Source organism: Cyprinodon tularosa, unplaced genomic scaffold, assembly GCF_016077235.1.
Source record: "Cyprinodon tularosa strain WSP-4 unplaced genomic scaffold, ASM1607723v1 ctg308, whole genome shotgun sequence".
NCBI lineage: Eukaryota > Metazoa > Chordata > Actinopteri > Cyprinodontiformes > Cyprinodontidae > Cyprinodon > Cyprinodon tularosa.
In genome coordinates, this window is record NW_024039017.1 from 74,617 (window position 1) to 96,010 (window position 21,394).

General features: G+C 41.3%; 1 pseudogene; it reads left to right on the top strand.

Moving 5' to 3' along the window:
- The first annotated feature begins 5,916 nt into the window (after nt 1-5,916).
- The window catches only part of LOC119787992, a 38,646-nt pseudogene continuing 23,168 nt past the window's right edge, over nt 5,917-21,394 (top strand).

Consider the following 21,394-nt stretch of genomic DNA (forward strand, 5'->3'; position numbering starts at 1 on the left):
TCCACAATACACCCATCTGTCGATGTTCTGAGGCTCTGCTTTGGGGCGTCGCCGGTAGTGCATGGAGGCTCTGGGCACTGTGGGGTGACTCCGGGCCCGGATCCTCCTCCGTCTCACCAGATGCCGTACTGGGTACTGGCACTGTGCGTTGCTCCACGGGGTTCCTTAAGCAGCGCATCTTGGTCTGGTGAATCTTCAGACCTTTCAGATTTTTGCAGACCTTGCCACATTTGCAGACTGCACTCGTCGTCAACTGTCCTTTTGCAAGGGTCGTTACCATAGAATCCGTCCAGTTGGGGTGCTCATTCTCTCCCCCTCTCGGGCACCCCTGGGGGTATAACTCTTTAGTGTTCTTCGTAGCGTTGTTAGGGTGCTCCCTTGCGGGAGCTGCAGTTCGGGATGCTACCCCTACCTGCCCCAGTTGCCGTCTCTCCGAGCTGTCCTCTGTCTCTCCAGATGTCACCACACTTTCGGGGTTGTCATCCAGTCTTTCCTGAAAGTCAATGGCTCTGCCATGTTGGATTAGGATTGTAATACACCTAGTGGTGCAACCTGGACACATCTTCAGTGACTCTCCCGAGATCACTGGGTGTTTCGGGTCTTAGTCATACACCCTCACTCTGGCGACCCAGCCGGGGGAGATCAGTTCCCCGACTTGTGTCCAGGTAGTATGTTGAACCACAAAAAGGAGTTTCAGACGTAACATTACTACAAAGGTAGCATTTGTAGTGTTTGTGGTTGCTATACTTGTGTCAGAGCCTAAGGACCATTGGCTATCACGTCAAGGTTATTTGCTTATGGTGTTTTATGAAGAAAAGTCAATCAAATCAAGCTCTGTGGAACACTATATTTGAAACAGAAGCTACCTCTGAATGAACTCCAATGTGCATGCTGCTTCATGTTGGTACTGCAGGTTAAAATTGTAGTAGGAGGAGAAGACTACTGCAACGCCAAGAACAAAGGATGTCCCATCACATAACACCTCTTTCTCGATGCTCAACATCCATCGGTTTGCCTGTGCCATATGACCTAAGAAAAAGACAAGTTGGAAACAATAAACAGAGATCCCAGAAATAATGGAATCAGCTACAATGCCGACTAGCTTCGGTCTGCTAAATACGGCAAAAAAAAAAAAAAAAACGAAACCTGTGACAACCTCATATCTAAATAGGAAAAAAAAAAGGCTAAATATTGAATTATGTTCACTCACTCTCTGGAGAGGGTGGAGGACGTCAGGCAGCTCCGGGCATCTGTGATGCAGCTCGGTTGTGACCGGTTCACAGTGGCTTTTTGCAGCAGAGCCGCAACTTCGGCTGTGAAGAGGTCTGGGGTGAAGGGGAAGTCGCAACTCGCAAGACTCCTTTGCTAGATGCAGAGAAAAAAGAAGCCTATGGTGAAATCCACCATTTAAAAAAAACAAAACAGAAAACAAAACGCTGACTCTTAGTAATTTTGGCCAAGTTTAGCACTTTGCCTGTTTTGTTTCTCTTTTGATGTGGAAACTCAACTGAAATAATTTATAGAGCACTTTAACACAACAGAGGAAACTTTTAACATGCTAACTCAGACCTGCCATGTTACTTATCCATTCCCCTGATGTTTTAATGTTGATTTAACATTAAATTGAGACAAAGCTAACACAATTTTAGCTAATGTTAGCTTACAAAAACAACATTTTTCAACAGCGTTTTTGTAAAACTTATAAACAGCAGAAAACTAAAAAGAGAGAAGTCCTCAAATCCCGTTTCTAAATCAGGAACAAAAAATTGAATAACGTGAACTTACTCTGTGAACAGTGTGGAGGACGTTGGGCAGCTCCAGGCATCTGCAGTTGGCTGAGCAGTTTTTCCAAGGACCGATGGTCTAGAATCCTGTTTTCCCGCACTTTTCTTTCACCTTCCCATAATGCTTAGCAGTTTACAGTAAAAGTGCAGTAATATTGTAAAAAGAATGACATTCTCTGAAATTGCTGTAATCTTTTTTTTTCCTCCCAGATTGCATTGCAGTTTACAGTATGATACTGTATGGCAGTGATACAGTAAAATACTGTTCAGATTTAACTGTAAATTTACACCAAAGGCTTACAGTGTTTAAGTAGTTTCGGAGCACATATTTTTTCACTTTTACTTGAGTAAATAGGTAAAGCTGATACTTAAACTTTTACCAGTGTTTTTAAACGGCAGTATCTATTCTTCTACTTAAGTAACAAATGTGTACTTTTGACACCACTGCCTCTGTCCTATTTGGTAGGGGGGAGATATAACTCAAGTCACTTCAGCGCGATCTCCCCTCTGCTGCAGCATGGCTGTAACACTGTTAGAGTGATAATTATAAAATTATTGTGTGGACATATGAAACAGTGAAAAGAAAGAGGATGTTACATTTCTATAATGTGAATAAACCAGAAGGGTCATAAACTTTTATGACCTCCAGTCAGAATCACACGGTTGTGTGACTTCCATCCAGCCAGTTGGTCAATTCACACTATCTTGTTACCTGCATCCTCTCAGAAAAACATTACTGGGTCTTCTGTTTTAGGCCCGCCTGTTTGATGTTGTAAACTGTTAATAAAAGGCTTTGCCCTGAAGGGATCTGTGTGAGAAGGTGCTGGTTTTCCAGCCAGCATCTTCTCTCCACCCGGCAGACGCTGACGTCACAAAACCCTGTCTCTGTGTTGATCATTTCCTTTTAATCTTTTAAACTCACATTTTTCTGGATTAAAACCCAACAAACACGGTGCCAGGTGCACAATCTCTTCAACAGGAACCACAGAACTACATTATTATTGTTGGTAGTAGTTGTAGGAGGAGGAAGAGTTCGAGTACTGATTTTTATAGCTGTTTCAGTAGTATTTGCTTTAAATGCTTAAAACAAAAATGTCAGGCAAGTATTTAAATTATTTAGGTGAAGTAGTTTAGGATGAAGAATTTAACATATCTTAATCTCCTTGTCGGCAAATAACATACACCCATGACAGTTTTAAAGAGGGTCTCATTAATGAATCAGCAGAATGGTTCTTATTCCTTCCAGCAGGTGGAACTGGGCTGTAAAAGCAGCCCTCACTGCAGCGGGCTCCTTGGTGTCTTTGTCCACACAGTCCTAACTGTGGAGCTTCAGGTTGGGTTCTTCAGAGCTTCATCATGTTGCTCAGAAACCAGAACTCTCCCAGCAGCTGTTCATCTGCAGCTCTGTGGCGTCTCTTTCCTCCCAGCATCAAACAAACCTTAGCATCACCCTGCCTCTGATCCAGTTCAGGTTCTATTCAGGTTCTGGGTGGTTCAGTGGTAGAGTAGATGCTCCATATGCCGAGGCTAAAGTCCCTGATCCGATTGTCCTGGGTTTGGTTCCTGTTCTGGCTCCATTAGCTGCATGTCCTTCCTGCTCTCTCCACCCTCATACCTGTCAGATTCAAGGCCGGCTAAAGGCAGGGGCCAGAGGGGCCAACGCCCCCTCAGAGCTGATCTGCTGGAAGACAGAACTTTCTTATCTCTCTGTCCACTCTGCTCCATGCTCTGAGCTCAGCAGAACCCTCAGCCATCTGCAGCTCCTAGTTTGAGCTGGTTTCAGTGGTCCAGCCTAACTCTGTGCTCCAGCTCAGCTCACTGGCTAAACTGCTCCTCCCTCCGCAGTTCATCTAATCTAGAATGAGATTCATCTTCAAGTTAATAAAATGAAGGGTCTCAAAACAAAGGTGGAAGAATCAATCAAGTTAGAGATCTACAGAACAGCTCCCAGTGAAACCATTTCCTTTCAACTGGGATCCTCATTAATCCCAGTTTGGATCAATTATGGACAACAACTAGTCAGACAGCAAAAATACGGTTCTGACCCAGTTTCTGGTCCTGTGTTTTGTGGTGGACCTTCATGAACATCTTAATTGGTTTAGATGAATCTGATCAGTTATTAAATTCAAAATTCCTTGTTTTTTTATCACAATTTGTTAAAATCTCCAAAAATATTTATATATTTTTGTGATTAAATATTTTAAGGAGCTCTTTAAGCTTGTTGAAAAAAAATAATTTTAGATGAGGATTTATGATAGAGACATATTTCAGTTAATGATACTTCAGCAGAGGGGGACATAATAATGCAGACACATTCTAAAGTCACAGTACTAGGCTATATGATAGGGCTGCATTTCAATATAATCAGATCCAGATTGTTCCTGCTAGAATCAGGTTCCTCTGGTCCTCTGCACACATGATGGGAATCAGCTTTCTGCTTTACAGGACACTAACTGGACCTGAACCACTGGAAACTGACTGGTTCTGGTTTCTCTCTCAGACTGACTGAAGTCCAGAAGATGGAAGATCGGGATCTAAAGGAGGACAGAGCAGAACCTCCAGGATCCAGCTGTCCGTCTATGAGGAGTGATTGTTCCAAAGAAAATAACCCTCCAGACTTCAGTGCAGAACCTGGACCCTCAGATTCAGAGTAAGGAACCAGTTTCTAACTGATGGATGTGGCTCTGCAGAGAAAGAACCTCTAGAATGTGAACTGGTTGATCTTCAGGGTCTCACTGGTTTGGACTTTGTTCTGCTGGTTTCTCATCAGCATCTAACAGATTACTGACAGGTCCAAAGTAATTTTCACTCCTTGCAGCCTGATAAATCCCAGAGGTTGTTCAGATCTGAATCTAAATGAGCAGAGAGTCAGACTCAGTGTGTCATGAATTAGCAGAATGGTTCTGGTTCCTTCCAGCAGATGGCACTAGGCTGTAGAAGCAGCTCTCAATGCAACGGGTGTCTTTGTCCACACAGTCCTAACTGTGGAGCTGCAGGTTGGGTCCTTCAGAGCTTCATCATGTTGCTCAGAAACCAGAACTCTCCCAGCAGCTGTTCATCTGCAGCTCTGTGGCGTCTCTTTCCTCCCAGCATCAAACAAACCTAGCGTCACGCTGCCTCTGATCCAGTTCAGGTTCTACTGGGTGCTTCAGTGGTAGAGTAGATGCTCCATGTGCCGAGGCTATAGTCCCTGATCTGGTTGTCCTGGGTTTGGTTCCTGTCCTGGCTCCATTAGCTGCATGTCCTTCCTGCTCTCTCCACCCTCATACCTGTCAGATTCAAGGCCCGCTAAACACAGGGGCCAGAGGGTCAAACCTCAGAGCTGATCTGCTGGAAGACAGAACTTTCTCTTCTCTCTGTCCGCTCCGCTCCATGCTCTGAGCTCAGCAGAACCCTCAGGCATCTGCAGCTCCTAGTTTGAGCTGGTTTCAGTGGTCCAGCATAACTCTGTGTTCCAGCTCAGCTTACTGGCTAAACTGCTCCTCCCTCCGCAGTTCATCTAATCTCGAATGAGATTCATCTTCAAGTTAGTAAAATGAAGGGTCTCAAAACGAAGCTGGAAGAATCGATCAAGTTAGAGATCTACAGAACGGCTCCCAGTTAAACCATTTCCTTTAATCTGGGATCCTCATTAATCCCAGTTTGGATCAATTATAGACAACAACTAGTCACACAGCAAAGAGACGGTTCAGACCCAGTTTCTGGTCCTGTGTTTTGTGGTGGACCTTCATGAACATCTTAATTGGTTTAGATGAATCTGATCAGTTATTAAATTCAAAATTCCTTCTGTCATTTTTTTCATCACAATTTGTTAAAATCTCCAAAAATATTTATATATTTTTGTGATTAAATATTTTAAGGAGCTCTTTAAGCTTGTAAAAAAATCATTTTAGATGAGGATTTATGATAGAGACATATTTCAGTTAATGATACTTCAGCAGAGGGGGACATAATAATGCAGACACATTCTAAAGTCACAGTACTAGGCTATATGATAGGGCTGCATTTCAATATAATCAGATCCAGATTGTTCCTGCTAGAATCAGGTTCCTCTGGTCCTCTGCACACATGATGGGAATCAGCTTTCTGCTTTACAGGACACTAACTGGACCTGAACCACTGGAAACTGACTGGTTCTGGTTTCTCTCTCAGACTGACTGAAGTCCAGAAGATGGAAGATCGGGATCTAAAGGAGGACAGAGCAGAACCTCCAGGATCCAGCTGTCCGTCTATGAGGAGTGATTGTTCCAAAGAAAATAACCCTCCAGACTTCAGTGCAGAACCTGGACCCTCAGATTCAGAGTAAGGAACCAGTTTCTAACTGATGGATGTAGCTCTGCAGAGAAAGAACCTCTAGAATGTGAACTGGTTGATCTTCAGGGTCTCACTGGTTTGGACTTTGTTCTGCTGGTTTCTCATCAGCATCCAACAGATTACTGACAGGTCCAAAGTAATTTTCACTCCTTCCAGCCTGATAAATCCCAGAGGTTGTTCAGATCCGAATCTAAATGAGCAGTGAGTCAGACTCAGTGTGTCATGAATTAGCAGAATGGTTCTGGTTCCTTCCAGCAGATGGAACTGGGCTGTAGAAGCAGCTCTCAATGCAGCGGGTGTCTTTGTCCACACAGTCCTAACTGTTGAGCTGCAGGTTGGGTTCTTCAGAGCTTCATCATGTGGCTCAGAAACCAGAACTCTCCCAGCAGCTGTTCATCTGCAGCTCTGTGGCGTCTCTTTCCTCCCAGCATCAAACAAACCTAGCGTCACGCTGCCTGTGATCCAGTTCAGGTTCTATTGGGTGCTTCAGTGGTAGAGTAGAGGCTCCATATGCCAAGGCTTTAGTCCCTGTTTGAACTGGTTTCAGTGGTCCAGACTGACTCCAGCTCAGCTCATTGGCTGAATTCCTCCTCCCTCCGCAGCTCATCTAATCTAGAATGAGCTTCATCTTCAAGTTAATAAAATGAGGACCAGCCTTTGGTCCTTTGTGTATGGTGGACCTTCATGAACTTCTTTAGCTTCAGTAGGATAGCCCCACCCTATTGGTAGTGAACTTTTTCATTAATGAAGAAATATCCTCACAGATGGAGGAGAAGGAGCAAACCCCTGTGTGGAGAAAGAGCCAGAACTGGAGCTGGAGCATTGACAGCCAATCAGAGCAGCTATGCAGCAGGTAGGACTGAACATATCCAAGCAGAGCTTCCTTCTATCGTCTCTGTTAAATTCTGAAAAAAGACCACTGATTACAGGATAGAGATTTATACATTATTCAGTTTTTGTCCATCTTTTTTGCTGAGACATTTTAGACATTTTCTATTATATTAAAGAAATTAATATTATTACACTATTTCTTATTATGACTTTTAAAGTTCAAGCGTGAGTCTGAATCAAAGAGGATGTAAAGATTTTTTACCTTGTATACATTTTTATACTTGTTTTGTAACAATTTTTTTAAAAGTTCTTTAAACACAACTTATTAGTCAGTAGTTATTCACCTCCAATGTGTTCCTTGATTTAACAATTAGTTTCAAAAAAGTTTTTTCCAGGCCTCAGGAAACTGACCTGTTTTAATAGATTAATGATAAGTCAGGAAAAAAAAATTTATTTAATATTTTCACCACTGGTTTGAGGTCAGATGTTGTATTTCTTGCAACTATGAGTTCATATCTCAAATCAGTGCTTGCATTAGGATTTATTAAGCAATGCAACTGTGTCTACAATGCTTTTCCTATTACCCTTGTAATAATTATGCATTTCTTTGACTACCGGGTTTATCAAGCTATAAAAAGCATGTCACAGATTATTATACTCATTAGAAAAGATTTAAGAGCCAAATCAGTTTTTTTAACTGAGTTTCTCAAGAGGGTTTATTCAAAAGTTTTGACTTAGGCCCTTGAACCCATTACGTATCAGAACTGACTTAAAGTTCAACAGAACAATAGTGAAAGACTTGTATCACATCCACACCTTTAACTTAAAGGTATAGTGGAGGATATTCTTTTTCTGGATAGATCATCAAAATAAGTGGTTCTCCTAATTGTCAATCATTCTGGAGATATGCTTTCGAACATGCTCACTTTCAAGCATTTATGTGTGATGAGCCACAGTTTCAGCCAGTCAATAAAACTTCACTTTTTCACTGCGGTTCTTTGAAAATGGCAGAGGGTCATACGACAAAAAAGTGTCTATGAAGTGTATGAGAAGAAGAGAAAGGCCTCAGAAGAGAGAAAAAAGGCCAGAGTGTTTTTGGGACATTCTTTCATGCGATGGCGTACACTAAAATCACAGGTCGGGCTTCCCAACGTTAGAGGTTTAATAGGCATTCCCTCTCAGGACCGTGTACAGGATTCACATGTGTATTTTTTTTTTAAGTGGAGAGGGCAGTTCTTTCGAAAAAAAAATTCGGGAAAATCCTCCTCTATACCGTTAAAGATAATATGCCTGTCCTGCTGCATATAGGACAAACATGAGAGTGAATTTACATCTGATGTTGATGCAGAACAGGATTTGGTTCTCTAAATAAGTTCTGCTGGGTTGGGAGAAATCACAGCAGTTAGAGAAAAATATATTATTTTGTTTTTGCATTGATCATTTAAGCAAGTAGACATAGGGAGAGGACGGTTGTTCACTGATATACAGTTTGACACTTATTTGAAGGTTCAAGACATTTAAAGAAAATTAATGAAGCAACATCAAAAAAATCTAAAATAGGCAGAATACATTGAATGCTACATAAATGTTAATTCTGGTAAAAAAAAAAAATATATATATATATATATATAGTGGTCTTGACACTCACTAGCCCGCGGCCTCCCTCGCTACGCTGTACACCAAGCGCGAGGGAGGCCGAGGGCTAGTGAGTGTCAAGACCACTGTCCAGGATGAAACAACTAAGATCCAGGAGTACATCAGAAAGATGGCCCCCAAAGACAAATGGCTTGGGGGCCAACCGAAAAGGAGAAAACCGAAAGTGAGGACAAGAAAGAGGGAGGAGAACCATCATGGAGGGACAAGCCACTGCACGGCGTATACCACAGACAAATAGAAGAAGTGGCTGATATCAAAAAAATCCTACCAGTGGCTGGAAAAGGCTGGATTGAAGGACAGCACAGAGGCACTAATCATGGCAGCACAAGAACAGGCACTCAGTACAAGATCAATAGAGGCCAGGGTCTACCACACCAGGCAGGACCCCCGATGCAGACTGTGCAAAGATGCCTCTGAAACAATACAGCACATAACAGCGGGGTGTAAAATGCAGGCAGGAAGTGCATACATGGAACGCCACAACCAGGTAGCTGTCATAGTGTACAGGAACATCTTCCAGGAGTATGGGCTGGAAGTCCCAAGGTCAAAATGGAAGACACCTCCTAAGGTAGTTGAGAATGACCGAGCTAAGATCCTATGGGACTTCAAGATCCAGACTGACAGGTGATGGCTAACCAACCAGACATCGTGTTGATCGACAAACAGCAGAAGAAGGCAGTAGTGATAGATGTGGCAATCCCAAGCGACAGCAACATCAAGAAGAAAGAACACGAGAAGCTTGAGAAATACCAAGGACTGAAGGAGGAGCTAGAAAAGATGTGGAAAGTGAGAGCAGCAGTGGTGCCAGTGGTAATTGGAGCACTGGGGGCTGTGACCCCCAAACTGGGAGAGTGGCTACAGCAGATTCCAGGTAAAACATCAGAGGTCTCTGTCCAGAAGAGCGCAGTCCTAGGAACAGCTAAGATACTGCGCAGAACCCTCAAACTCCCAGGCCTCTGGTAGAGGACCCGAGCTTGAGGATGACACATACCACCCCACTAGGGGTGAGAAAACAGTTTATATATATATATATATATATATATATATATATATATATATATATATATATATATATATATATATATATATATATATTTATTTATTTATTTATTTATATTCCTTTCCTGCAGTTTTCACTGTAGCACCAGCAGACATCCCAAGTCTCCCAGAAATTCCGGGTGTCTCCCTGATATAGGCAGTTGTTCACGGATGCCTGGGAGTCTGATAAATTATCCCGGATTTTAGACTATGCGAGGTAGTGTTTTTTTTATGCGAGTGAGACGGTGCAGGCAGTACAATAATTCGTGCACCATGTGCTGATTAGAATTACGTTGATTGCGCAAGCACAACAAGAGAGAGCGGGTGTGGGAAGGAGGTTGCTTGTGAAACCTGGTGTTCAGGGGGTTCAAAAGGCATCTCCCTGAAATCAGTTTTTGGAACTTGGGATTTCTGCATCACTAAGGTATTGATATTTACTGTACACTGAAACTGATAGGGGGGCAGTCGTTGCTCTGCAAAGCTATTCCTCCTGTAGCCCCGAGTTTATCTCTGATTATGTAGAATATGTGATTTTGTTCAATAGTGAGTTTCCTAGAAGATAGCAGGGAGGTCACAAGATGTGAGCAATTGTCTTTTTCTTCTTTGAGGGGAGTTATGCTGCCACACTTTGAAAACCTCTGAAAAGGGATATTTCATTCTATCTAAGAATACAGTGGTGTCACATCAGCAGATAATCTTTGTTAGCTGTAATGAATTAATGTGAACTCTAAGTACGCCAGGTTGCTAAAAAGTGTGGTCCGGGGGCCATTAGGAGCCCTCTGAGCCATTTTAGGCGTCCATTGATCACAATATAGGGGGAATATTCTGAAGAATTGCCCTAAATGAGGTTAGCCTGACTAGCGACTTTGACGTGGATGATTATTAAACAAATACTAGAATGCATCTGATTTGAATGATTATCATCATGCTATAACTGAGCTCAATGCAGCAGCTAGGTTGCTCTAAGCAGTTCCTCCAGCTGTGCCCAGTTCGGCGCTGATTAGGGTGGATGAAGGTAGAGTGTGCAGAAACACGGGGACACAAGGCTTTAGACCAGGGGTAACCAATTAAAAATCAGTGCGGTCCGAATAAAGAAATTGAACAACCAGTAAATGTCCTGGCAATTATTTAATTATAATCCATTACTTTAAACAGCATTTACACTGAAATAAAATACAGGTGTTTATGCATCCATGTTATACATAGAATTTTTAACAAAAGAAATATTAAAAAAATTAATGTTTTTCCATTTCAAAATCTAAATTGTTTTTGAAGGAGAGAACAACAATCTTTCAGTTTGGGATATAGACAATTTCCTGACTTACTTTTTTTTTGTAAAACACCTGAACTGTAATTTTTTTTCCTTCTTTTTTTATGGCTTAATGGGAGAAGTGGGCTTTAGGCTAAACTGAAAGGCTTTAAACCTGCGATTGAATGGCGATAAAGCCATTCTAAGGCACATTTTAAGGTGCTCATTTTTGAGCCTGAATCGATAACTATTTTTGATTATGTTCATAATGGAGAATCCTGCTTCACAGCAGCAGCTTGAGCCAAACATACTCAAAATGTGTAGGGTCAACTTGGAGCACACCATTTCACTTTTCTTTTACTAGTTCACTGCACCTCTTCCAACAATCCACACTTTCTCTGCTCTCTTTTTCTCATCGTCTCCTCCTTCTTTCCCACCATCCAGCTTGCCACAGGTTTGCCTGCTGTGCCTAAAAGTAGCTAGCAGGAGCAACCTAGATTGACACAGCTAATTAGCTGATTAGTATCACATGCAGCCTAGTGCTGGACTCTCTGGATGGCTTTACCATAAAAACAGTTGAAGCGGCTCAAGTGACGTTTAGACAGTAGTAACTTATAAATGTTTTAAATTAGGTTGGGTTAGCAAGCAGGTGGGTCCGGATCCGGGCCCCGGTCCGCTCATCCTTGACCACTGTTTTAGACATTTGGAGTTCTTGTTCAATGCAAGTTTCAGGCTTTCCTGGTTGGACGACCCCCTAGCTTAGACATTTTAGTATAAAAACTATTAGTGTTCATAAATAATGAATGTTTTCAACATAGAAATGAACAAACAAAGCCCTCAATTAGAATATCAGAAATATTTTTTTCTTCTTTGTTTCTCTAAAATGTTTCCTCCCGCTTCTTTGTTTCTTCATTCAGAGGTTGTTGGTCGATGTCAACGTGACCTTAAAGGGTCTCTACAGAAGACGTTTGAATGTGTTTCTGAAGGCATGGCTAAAGCTGGAGAGAAAACCTTTCTGGAGGAGATCTACACAGAGCTCTACATCACAAAGGGAAAGACTACAGAGGTCAACGATGAACATGAGGTCAGAAGGATTGAAGCAGAATGCTGGAAACAAAACAGACCAGGAGAAACAGTCAGATCAGAAGACATCTTCAAATCACCAGAAGGAGGGAGTCAGATCAGAACCGTGATGACGATGGGTGTGGCAGGCATCGGGAAAACAGTCTTAACACAGAAGTTCACTCTGGACTGGGCTGAAGGCAGAACCAACCAGAACATCCAGTTCATATTTCCATTCACCTTCAGACAGCTGAATGTTCTGAAAGAGGAAAAGTTCAGCTTGGTGGAACTGATTCATAAGCACTTTAAGCCAATCAGAGATGCAGGGATCCACAGCTTTGAAAACTTCCAGGTTCTGTTCATTTTAGATGGTCTGGATGAGAGTCGACTTTCTCTCCACCATGATGAGATCCTGACTGATGTTACAGAATCCACCTCAGTGCATGTTCTGCTGACTAACCTCATCAGGGGGAAACTGCTTCCAAAGGCTCTCCTCTGGATAACCACAAGACCTGCTGCAGCCAATCAGATCCCTCCTGAGTTTGTTGGCATGGTGACAGAGGTCAGAGGGTTCACCGACCCACAGAAGGAGAAGTACTTCAGGAAGAGGTTGAGAAATGAAGAGAAGGCCAGCAGGATTATCTCCCACATAAAAAAAATTAAAAGTCTCTACATTATGTGTCACATTCCCATCTTCTGCTCCATCACTGCTGATGTTCTGGAGGGTCTGTTGGAGAGCAGAGATGGAGGAGAGCTGCCAAAGAGTCCTACTGGGATGTACATCCTGTTCCTCATGATTCAGATCAAAAGAAAAATCATAAAGTATGATGGAAGACAGAAGACAGAGTCCCCATGGACTCCAGAGAACATCAAGATGGTTCAGTCTCTGGGAAAACTGGCCTTTGAGCAGCTGTTGGAAGGAAACCTGATCTTCTATAAACCAGACCTAGAAAAGTGTGGCATTAATATCAAAGATGCTTCATGGCTCTCAGGAGTGTTCACTGAGATATTTAAAGAGGAGACAGTGATGGACGACAACTCAGTCTACTCCTTTGTTCATCTGAGCTACCAGGAGTTTCTGGCTGCAGTCTACATGCTCCACTGCTTCACCAGCAGGAACACAGAGGTGGTGGAGAACTTCCTGGGAGAAAAATACAGAGAAACATCTCTGGAGGACTTTATGAAGAAAGTCATGGAGAAATCCCTCAGGAGTAAAAATGGCCACCTGGACCTGTTTGCTCGATTTCTTCATGGCCTCTCTTTGGAGTCCAACCAGAGCCTCTTAGGAGGCCTGCTGAGTCAGATGGAGACCTGTCCAGAAACCATCCAGAGAGTCATCAACAATCTGAAGAAGATGAATGCTGATGATGAACATGTCTTTCCTGATAGAAGCATCAACATTTTCCAATGTCGTCAGGAGATGAAGGACCTCTCAGTTTATCAGGAGATCCAACAGTTCCTGAAATCAGGAAAGAAGCTCTCAGAGGTCCAGTGCTCAGATCTGGCCGATATGCTGCAGATGTCAGAGGTTCTGGATGACTTAGACCTGGAGAAGTGCAACACATCAGAGGGTGGACGACGTAGACTGGTTCCAGCTGTGAAGAACTGCAGAAAGGCTCGGTGAGTCCAGATGTCAGTCAGTCCAGATGTGGCAGACCAGGTTGATGGACCCTCTCTTTAAAAAGCAGGACTGAATGATGTGCTCCTAATACAGGGGGATCACACTCCTCAGAGGAGGATCCGGCCGATAGTCGAACCTCAGATCCAAGAGAACAATGCAGTTTTTATCCCGGTCGCGGCAAAAACAACCAGTTCTATATCCTTTATCGGTTGCTCGAGGGTTCATACCAACCAGTCCGCATGTGTTTGGTGGATCTGAAGAAGGCGTTCCACCATGTCCCTCTTGTTGCCCTGTGGGGGGTGCTCCAGGAGTATGTTGTCTGAGGCCCTCTTTTAAGGGCTGTCCACTCTCTGTATAAACCTTGGTTCCCAGCTGTTCATTCTTCTCTTTACAATCACCAGTAGTGTCCTTCATCTAACTCAGTCAGCCTCTTCATCAGTTGCTTAAGTTGCTTTGAGTCTCTGATGCTCCTAAGGAAGGAGAGTCTCATAATTGTTTGTCAGGAGGTCATCTGGATGTTGGAGGTGTAGCCTACCTGAAGTAGGTAAGGTAAGGGCCACTGAGTTTATAAAAACCCCTAAAATCAATTTACTCTATTATACTCTATTGTTTTGATTTGAGTTTATCTTATCTCTGAAATACCATATAGAAATAACATCTAAATGCAACATAAGGCAATGAAATTTAATGTTATAACCCAGCATTACTTCTGCCTATTTCTAAACCATATTTTAACTTATCCAAAATAACCAATAACAGACAACAGTTTATATGTCTTTAATATGGAGGAAAAGAAATCCCAAAAATACAATGCAGATGTTTTTAAAACATAAAATCAAAATAAATTCCACTCTGTAATAAAGTTTCAGTTCAATTGTCCAACTTAAACTAAACTATGTGGGCCCACACTCCCTAACTCACGCCTAAACCAGCATATAGTTCAAAATAAAATAAAAAAATCTCCCCAGTTGCAGGCCTGACAAGATGTTGAACAGTTGGAACTTCGGAACCTTCTTGTAATTCACCTGTCCTTCGGTCTCGGCTGGTAAAGGAAGATGCAGGATTTTGTTTGGTCCAGTGAAGGTGCAGTCCTCCAGCTCAGTTACATAGACCATCAGTATCATCTATCTGCACTGTGCTCGACTCTCCAAAGGTACATTCACTTGCTGGTGAATGCTAATGCATTAGCAATCCCTGAAACAAAACTTATGGCTTCTATGCAATAAATTTTGGTTTGAAATAATACCATTAGTGACAAACAATGATGTATAGCTGATATTTAAGAAAAAAAATGACCGTAGAGTTGAAAGTCCCAAACATCAGCAAACACCCATTTCTCAGCAAACATTGGCATGTTTTTCCTCCGTGGTCCTGCCTGAACACTCCTCCTGCAACTTTTCCTCTCTCTCTTTTTCCTATTCCCACTTCCTATACATGGACCATTGACAAACTAGGAAAATCCTTATGCTTTACACTTCCTTACATGAGCCCTTTCAAAATATAACAAGATGTGACAATTCTTCCTTTCTAAAAAACACTAGATTTGTTAATACTTTTTTAAAACACACTCTTCTTTATAAACAATGCTTTTACTGATTTATTAAAACTTTAACACATTCAATGTCAAACACTTCAAATACTTATCCATATATGGATTCACTACAACACAAACCATGACAATTTTAAAGATGGTTACAGAGGGCCAGACCCAAATGAATCTGCTTTGATTCTTTTTCCATCCAGTGAATAGACAGATCTTAACATGGACATCTAAATAGATTTAGTCACTTCTTTTTTATTTAAAGGATTTCAAAATGTGCTTTAATCCAATGTTTTCATGCAACGATAAATGTTCTCTTGTCCAGAGTGGATCCTGCTGTTAGAGACATAGAGGAGTCATGATCCTAAACAAGCTGTAGGTTAGAGAGAAAACGGATGCATGGAAAATCTTTGATGCTGCTTGGTTGATTATTGATCCTAATCATCCTTCACACTGTGACTGTTAGGTTATTAGCTCCATTGATTGAATCTATTCCTTTGTCTTCAAATGACAATAATTTTATGTTGATAGAGATCTTTTGTAGATCCAAATTATTCCTGCAGCAGACAGATGTCAGAGCTTAGGTGACCAGTTTTCTGAAATCTAATCTGGCCACATTTCGAGCTTCTAGATAAAAAGACATACATCTCATCAAGATTACATTTAGGAACCTGGGACAGTAATGGTTTCATTTATTTGAACACATTTATTGATATGTAAAGCACAAAAATCAAGTTTAAAAGTCAGGAATGCCGCCCTGTTATTATTTCATAAGATTGATAGAATTTATCATTTTATCATATCATTAATAGAAAGCAAGAATCTGATCAATCTGATTAATCCAGTGATGTCTGTCTGGTTACTGAGGTTCTTTTATTTCTAGCCTTCTCCTGACTTTTGCCTGCTCTATACTTTACTCTTCTAACTAGATTTTCCTCTTTTCTCTTCAACTTTTCTTTGTGTTCCTTTTCCTTCACTCTCTTTTAGGCTTCCTTCTATCAGTCTTCCCATCTTCTTTATCTCTCCTCTTCTATCAATTTTACACTATTCTTAAACAGAGACTTAATATAACGATCCCTTTCAAAAACATTAGAATGTACAAAATTAAAACCTACAGTGAAAGCTAAAATTTTAAATATATACAGGTGCTGGTCATAAAATTAGAATATCATGAAAAAGTAGATTGATTTCAGTAATTCCATTTAAAAAGTGAAACTTGTATATTATATTCATACATTACATACAAACTCATATATTTCAGATGTTTTTAATTTGTTTAATTTTGATGATTACAAATGACAACAAATGAAAATCTCAAATTCATCATATCAGAAAATTAGAATATTGTGAAAAGGTTCAAAATTGATGGCCCCTGGTGCCACACTCTAATCAGCTAATTAACTCAAACCACCTGCAAAAGCCTTTAAATGGTCTTTCAGTCTAGTTCTATAGGCTACACAATCATGGGGAAGACTGCTGACTTGACAGTTGTCCAAAAGACGACCATCGACACCTTGCACAAGGAGGGCAAGACACAAAAGGTCATCGCTAAAGAGGCTGGCTGTTCACAGAGCTCAGTGTCCAAGCACATTAATAGAGAGGCGAAGGGAAGGAAAAGATGTGGTCGAAAAAAGTGTACAAGCAAGAGAGATAACCGCACCCTGGAGAGGATTGTGAAACAAAACCCATTCAAAAATGTGGGGGAGATTCACAAAGAGTGGACTGCAGCTGGAGTGAGTGCTTCAAGAACCACCACACACAGACGTATGAAAGACATGGGTTTCTGCTGTCGCATTCCTTGTGTCAAGCCACTCTTGAACCACAGACAGCGTCAGAAGCGTCTTGCCTGGGCTAAAGAGAAACAGGACTGGACTGCTGGTGAGTGGTCCAAAGTCATGTTCTCTGATGAAAGTAAATTTTGCATTTCCTTTGGAAATCAAGGTCCCAGAGTCTGGAGGAAAAGAAGAGAGGCACTTCATCCACGTTGCTTGAAGTCCAGTGTAAAGTTTCCACAGTCAGTGATGGTTTGGGGTGCCATGTCATCTGCTGGTGTTGGTCCATTGTGTTTTCTGAGGTCCAGGGTCAACGCAGCCACATACCAGGAAGTTTTAGAGCACTTCATGCTTCCTGCAGCTGACCAACTTTTTGGAGATGCAGATTTCATTTTCCAACAGGACTTGGCACCTGCACACAGTGCCAAAGCTACCAGTACCTGGTTGAAGGACCATGGTATCCCTGTTCTTAATTGGCCAGCAAACTCTCCTGACCTTAACCCCATAGAAAATCTATGGGGTATTGTGAAGAAGAAGATGCAATACACCAGACCCAACAATTCAGAAGAGCTAAAAGCCACTATTAGAGCAACCTGGGCTATCATAACACCTGAGCAGTGCCACAGACTGATCGACTCCATGCCACGCCGCATTGCTGCAGTAATACAGGCCAAAGGAGGCCCAACTAAATACTGAGTGCTGTACATGCTCATACTTTTCATGTTCATACTTTTCAGTTGGCCAACATTTCTATAAATCCTTTGTTTTAATTGGTCTTCAGTAATATTCTAATTTTCTGATATGATGAATTTGAGATTTTCATTTGTTGTCATTTGTAATCATCAAAATTAAACAAAATAAACATCTGAAATATATGAGTTTGTATGTAATGTATGAATATAATATACAAGTTTCACTTTTTAAATGGAATTACTGAAATCAATCTACTTTTTCATGATATTCTAATTTTATGACCAGCACCTGTAAAATATAAAAAGATTCTTGTTTCACACACAAATTGGAAGTTGGTTATTTTTTGATGAGATAGTGGGGTTGTTCTGGAATAATGTTTATCATGAATATTATTATTTATTTATTTTTATATTGTTATTATTATAACATTATTTAACCTAAAGAAATAATTAAAATGCTAATTGCGACAATATTTGTAGCTACAAGCCAAAACAACTTGATAAATGAACATTAACCAGCCAGTTATCTCTTAACACCATGATTCTCATATCATGCAGATCTTGACCTGTCTCTTGTCTCATTCAGTTTGACTTCGATTTTTACATGATAAACTTGCATATATCCAAACTGATATGTAGGAAAGCACACATAAGCCTGGAAGTCTATGCTCATGAATAAAAAACATAAATCAGCAAAACAACTTATATTAAATCTAAAAATATCAACTAAAGGTTCAGTTTTGAATTATTTTGCTCATTCCATGTTAACCAATGTACTGGATTAACAGTCTTGCAAGGAGTTTTAAATCATCCTGTTTCATTTTGTCCAAGTCTATTTTACTCATTTCAGCTGCAACCTGTGGTCTTGTCTCACTTTCTGTTGATTAGCTCTGTTTATGTTACATTTCCTGTCCTCATCTTTTGTATGACCAAAACACAATGAAGCCCTGTTTATTTTTTTCTTTAACCCAACATTTATTACAGGAATCAGCCCAAATCCACATCAAATGAACCAGTTAACACAACCAGTCACATTAGCTGTGACTGGTTGTGACAACTTCCACATCTTCCTCCTGTTTAAAGGTGGCACACTCTCTTTCTCATGTTTATGTTAACAGCAGCGCAACCAGCTACCGTAGCAGCTGTTTTTGTGTGAAACCAGTTCACACACTCTTTACAGATTGTCTGATTTCATTAAAATTGACTTTGTTTCTCCTATTATCACAGACTTGGTGGCTGTTGGCTCCATGAGGCTGAATGTGAAGTTGTGGCCTCAGCTCTGAATTCGAACCTTCATCTGACTGAAGTGGAAATAGAGGTGATCTATGGATCCTTTGGAGAGTCTGATATAAAGCATCTGTGTGAGATACTGGAGAGTGCAATCTGCAAAGTGAAGGAATTAATGTGAGTTTCTCTGTTTATGCCAACCAAAGCATTCACTGGTACTTTAACACTGATTTTAATAAATAGTTTTATTCTATATTTTCTTTAAAAACAGCTGCTTTCAGAATGCAATTTCTCAGACTTTTTATGTTGTAAATGAACTATTTTCCTGTTCCAGATGTTCTAAATATTGAAGTTTATTTTCCAGGTGCTCAAATTTTCAAATATTTTAGACCAATAAATATAAAAAATTAGGAAAATCAGTGAAATGGTATTAAGTAATCATGGAGATGTTTCAGTTTGATAAGGGAAAGATACAGATGATGAAAAAAGATAAAGGCTTTATTTCCCATTTCTGATTCAATTCAATTCAGTTTATTAATATTGCACCAATTCACAACACATTATCTCATTGCACTTTCTAGTGAAGATTCAACCACACCATAAAGTCAGATTGGTTTTAAGTTTTCTATCCAGGTGAAATTATCTGATTGCATAGACTCATACAGACATATAGAAAGAAGCAGGGACAAGAAAGCCAAGTGTTGTTCGGCTCCATCCCTGAAACACACAGCCAGGCAGATGAGCTCCAAGCCAGCTTCCAAGTCTGAAGATGAAAGAGTGCATACAGTTAGTCACAGTAAAAGGAACAGGACTACACTGAAAAGCAGACCAAGCTTCAATATCTACACTGCTCAAAAAAGGAACACTTTGAAAACACATCTCAATAGGGAAAAAAATCATGCTGTTTATTTAAAAATTATCAACCTACAGGGGGCTGAATTCAAAGACATCACAAAAATTGGAGTGAAAAAATTACGCGGCAGTCCAGTCCATTTTGCAGAAATTTTATTGCAACAACTCAAAATGGTATTCAGTGATTTGTATGTCCCCCACGTGCATATATTCATGCCTGACAACTTCAGGGAATGCTCCTAATGAGACAACGAATGGCGTCCTGGGGTATCTCCTCCCAGATCTGGACCAGGGCATCACTGAGCTCCTGGACAGTCTGTGGTGCAACCTGGCGGAGATGGATGGATCGAAACATAATATCCCAGAGGTAATCTATTGGTTTAAGGTCAGGCGAGCGTGGGAGCCAATCAATGATATCAATTCCTTCATCCTCCAAGGAACATGTGGCTGGGCATTGTTGTCCACCAGGAGGAACCCATTACCCACTGCACCAGCATAGGGTCTGACAGTGGGTGCAAGGATTTCATCCCGATACCTAATGGCTGTCAGGGTGCCGTTCTCTAGCCTTTATAGGTCTGTGCGTTCCCTCCATAAATATGCCTCCTCAGACCATCACTGACCTACCATCAAACCGGTCATGCTGAATGATGGAACAGATAGCATAATGTTCTCCACAGCTGCTCCAGACCCTTTAACGTCTGTCACATGTGTTCAGGGTGAACCTGCAATCATCTGTGAAAAGTGCAGGGCGCCCAATCAATGTGGTCGGACCCCCAGGCCACCCTCGTGAAGTCTCTTTCTGATTGTTTGGTCAGAGACATTCACACTAGTGAAGGTCATTTTGTAGGGCTCTGGCAGTGCTCCTCCTTGGACAAAGGAGCAGATACCGGTCCTGCCGATGGGTTGTAGACCTGCTAAGGCCCTGTCTAGCTCTCCTGGAGTAACTGCCAGTCTCCTGGAATCTCCTCCATGCTCTTGAGATTATGCTGGGAGACACAACAAACCTTCTGGCAATAGCACGTATTGATGTGACATCCTGGAGGAGTTGGACTGTCTGTGCAACCTCTGTAGGGTCCAGGTAGCGCACCATGCTAACAGTAGTGACAGTGACACTAGCCAAATGCAAAATTGCTGAAAAAGACTCAGAAAAGATGAGGAGGGGAAAAATGTCAGTGGCCTCCACCTGTAAAACCAAACCTGCTTTGATGGTCATCCCCTTGTTTCCCCTCTAGTGCACCTGTTGCTAATTTCACCAAAGAAGCTGAAACTGAACACCACTTAACAATACCCTCTGCTACTTACCTGACCAAATCAATATCCCAGAAGTTTAATTAACTTTTTGCTGTACCATGATTGCAGTAGTGTATAAAAAGGTGTTGATGGCAGCAACTGAAACACTGATAGAGACATGGATGAAGACAGGAGAGCTGATACATTGATGGATCAGATTCTAAGATGCAGAAATTGCCCGTCCCTTCCCCCTTTATTAAGGAGGTAATGTTCATGTTGATTCTGTTTGCAGCTTTAATTGTCATGATCGATTTTAAAAATCTGACCAAATGCAGAGAAACCACTCAGAGAGCACGGAAAAAGTATAACAGGTTTATTGAAGGAGTAACAGGTCTGGATCTGGAACTCAGTGAGCTGGTAAAAATGGTCACACACAAACAGGCCACACAAACTGGATTCCTAACATTAATGATATGAATAGCAGGGCTCTAAAAGGGTAAACCTGCTGATGAAGGACTGCTTTTCA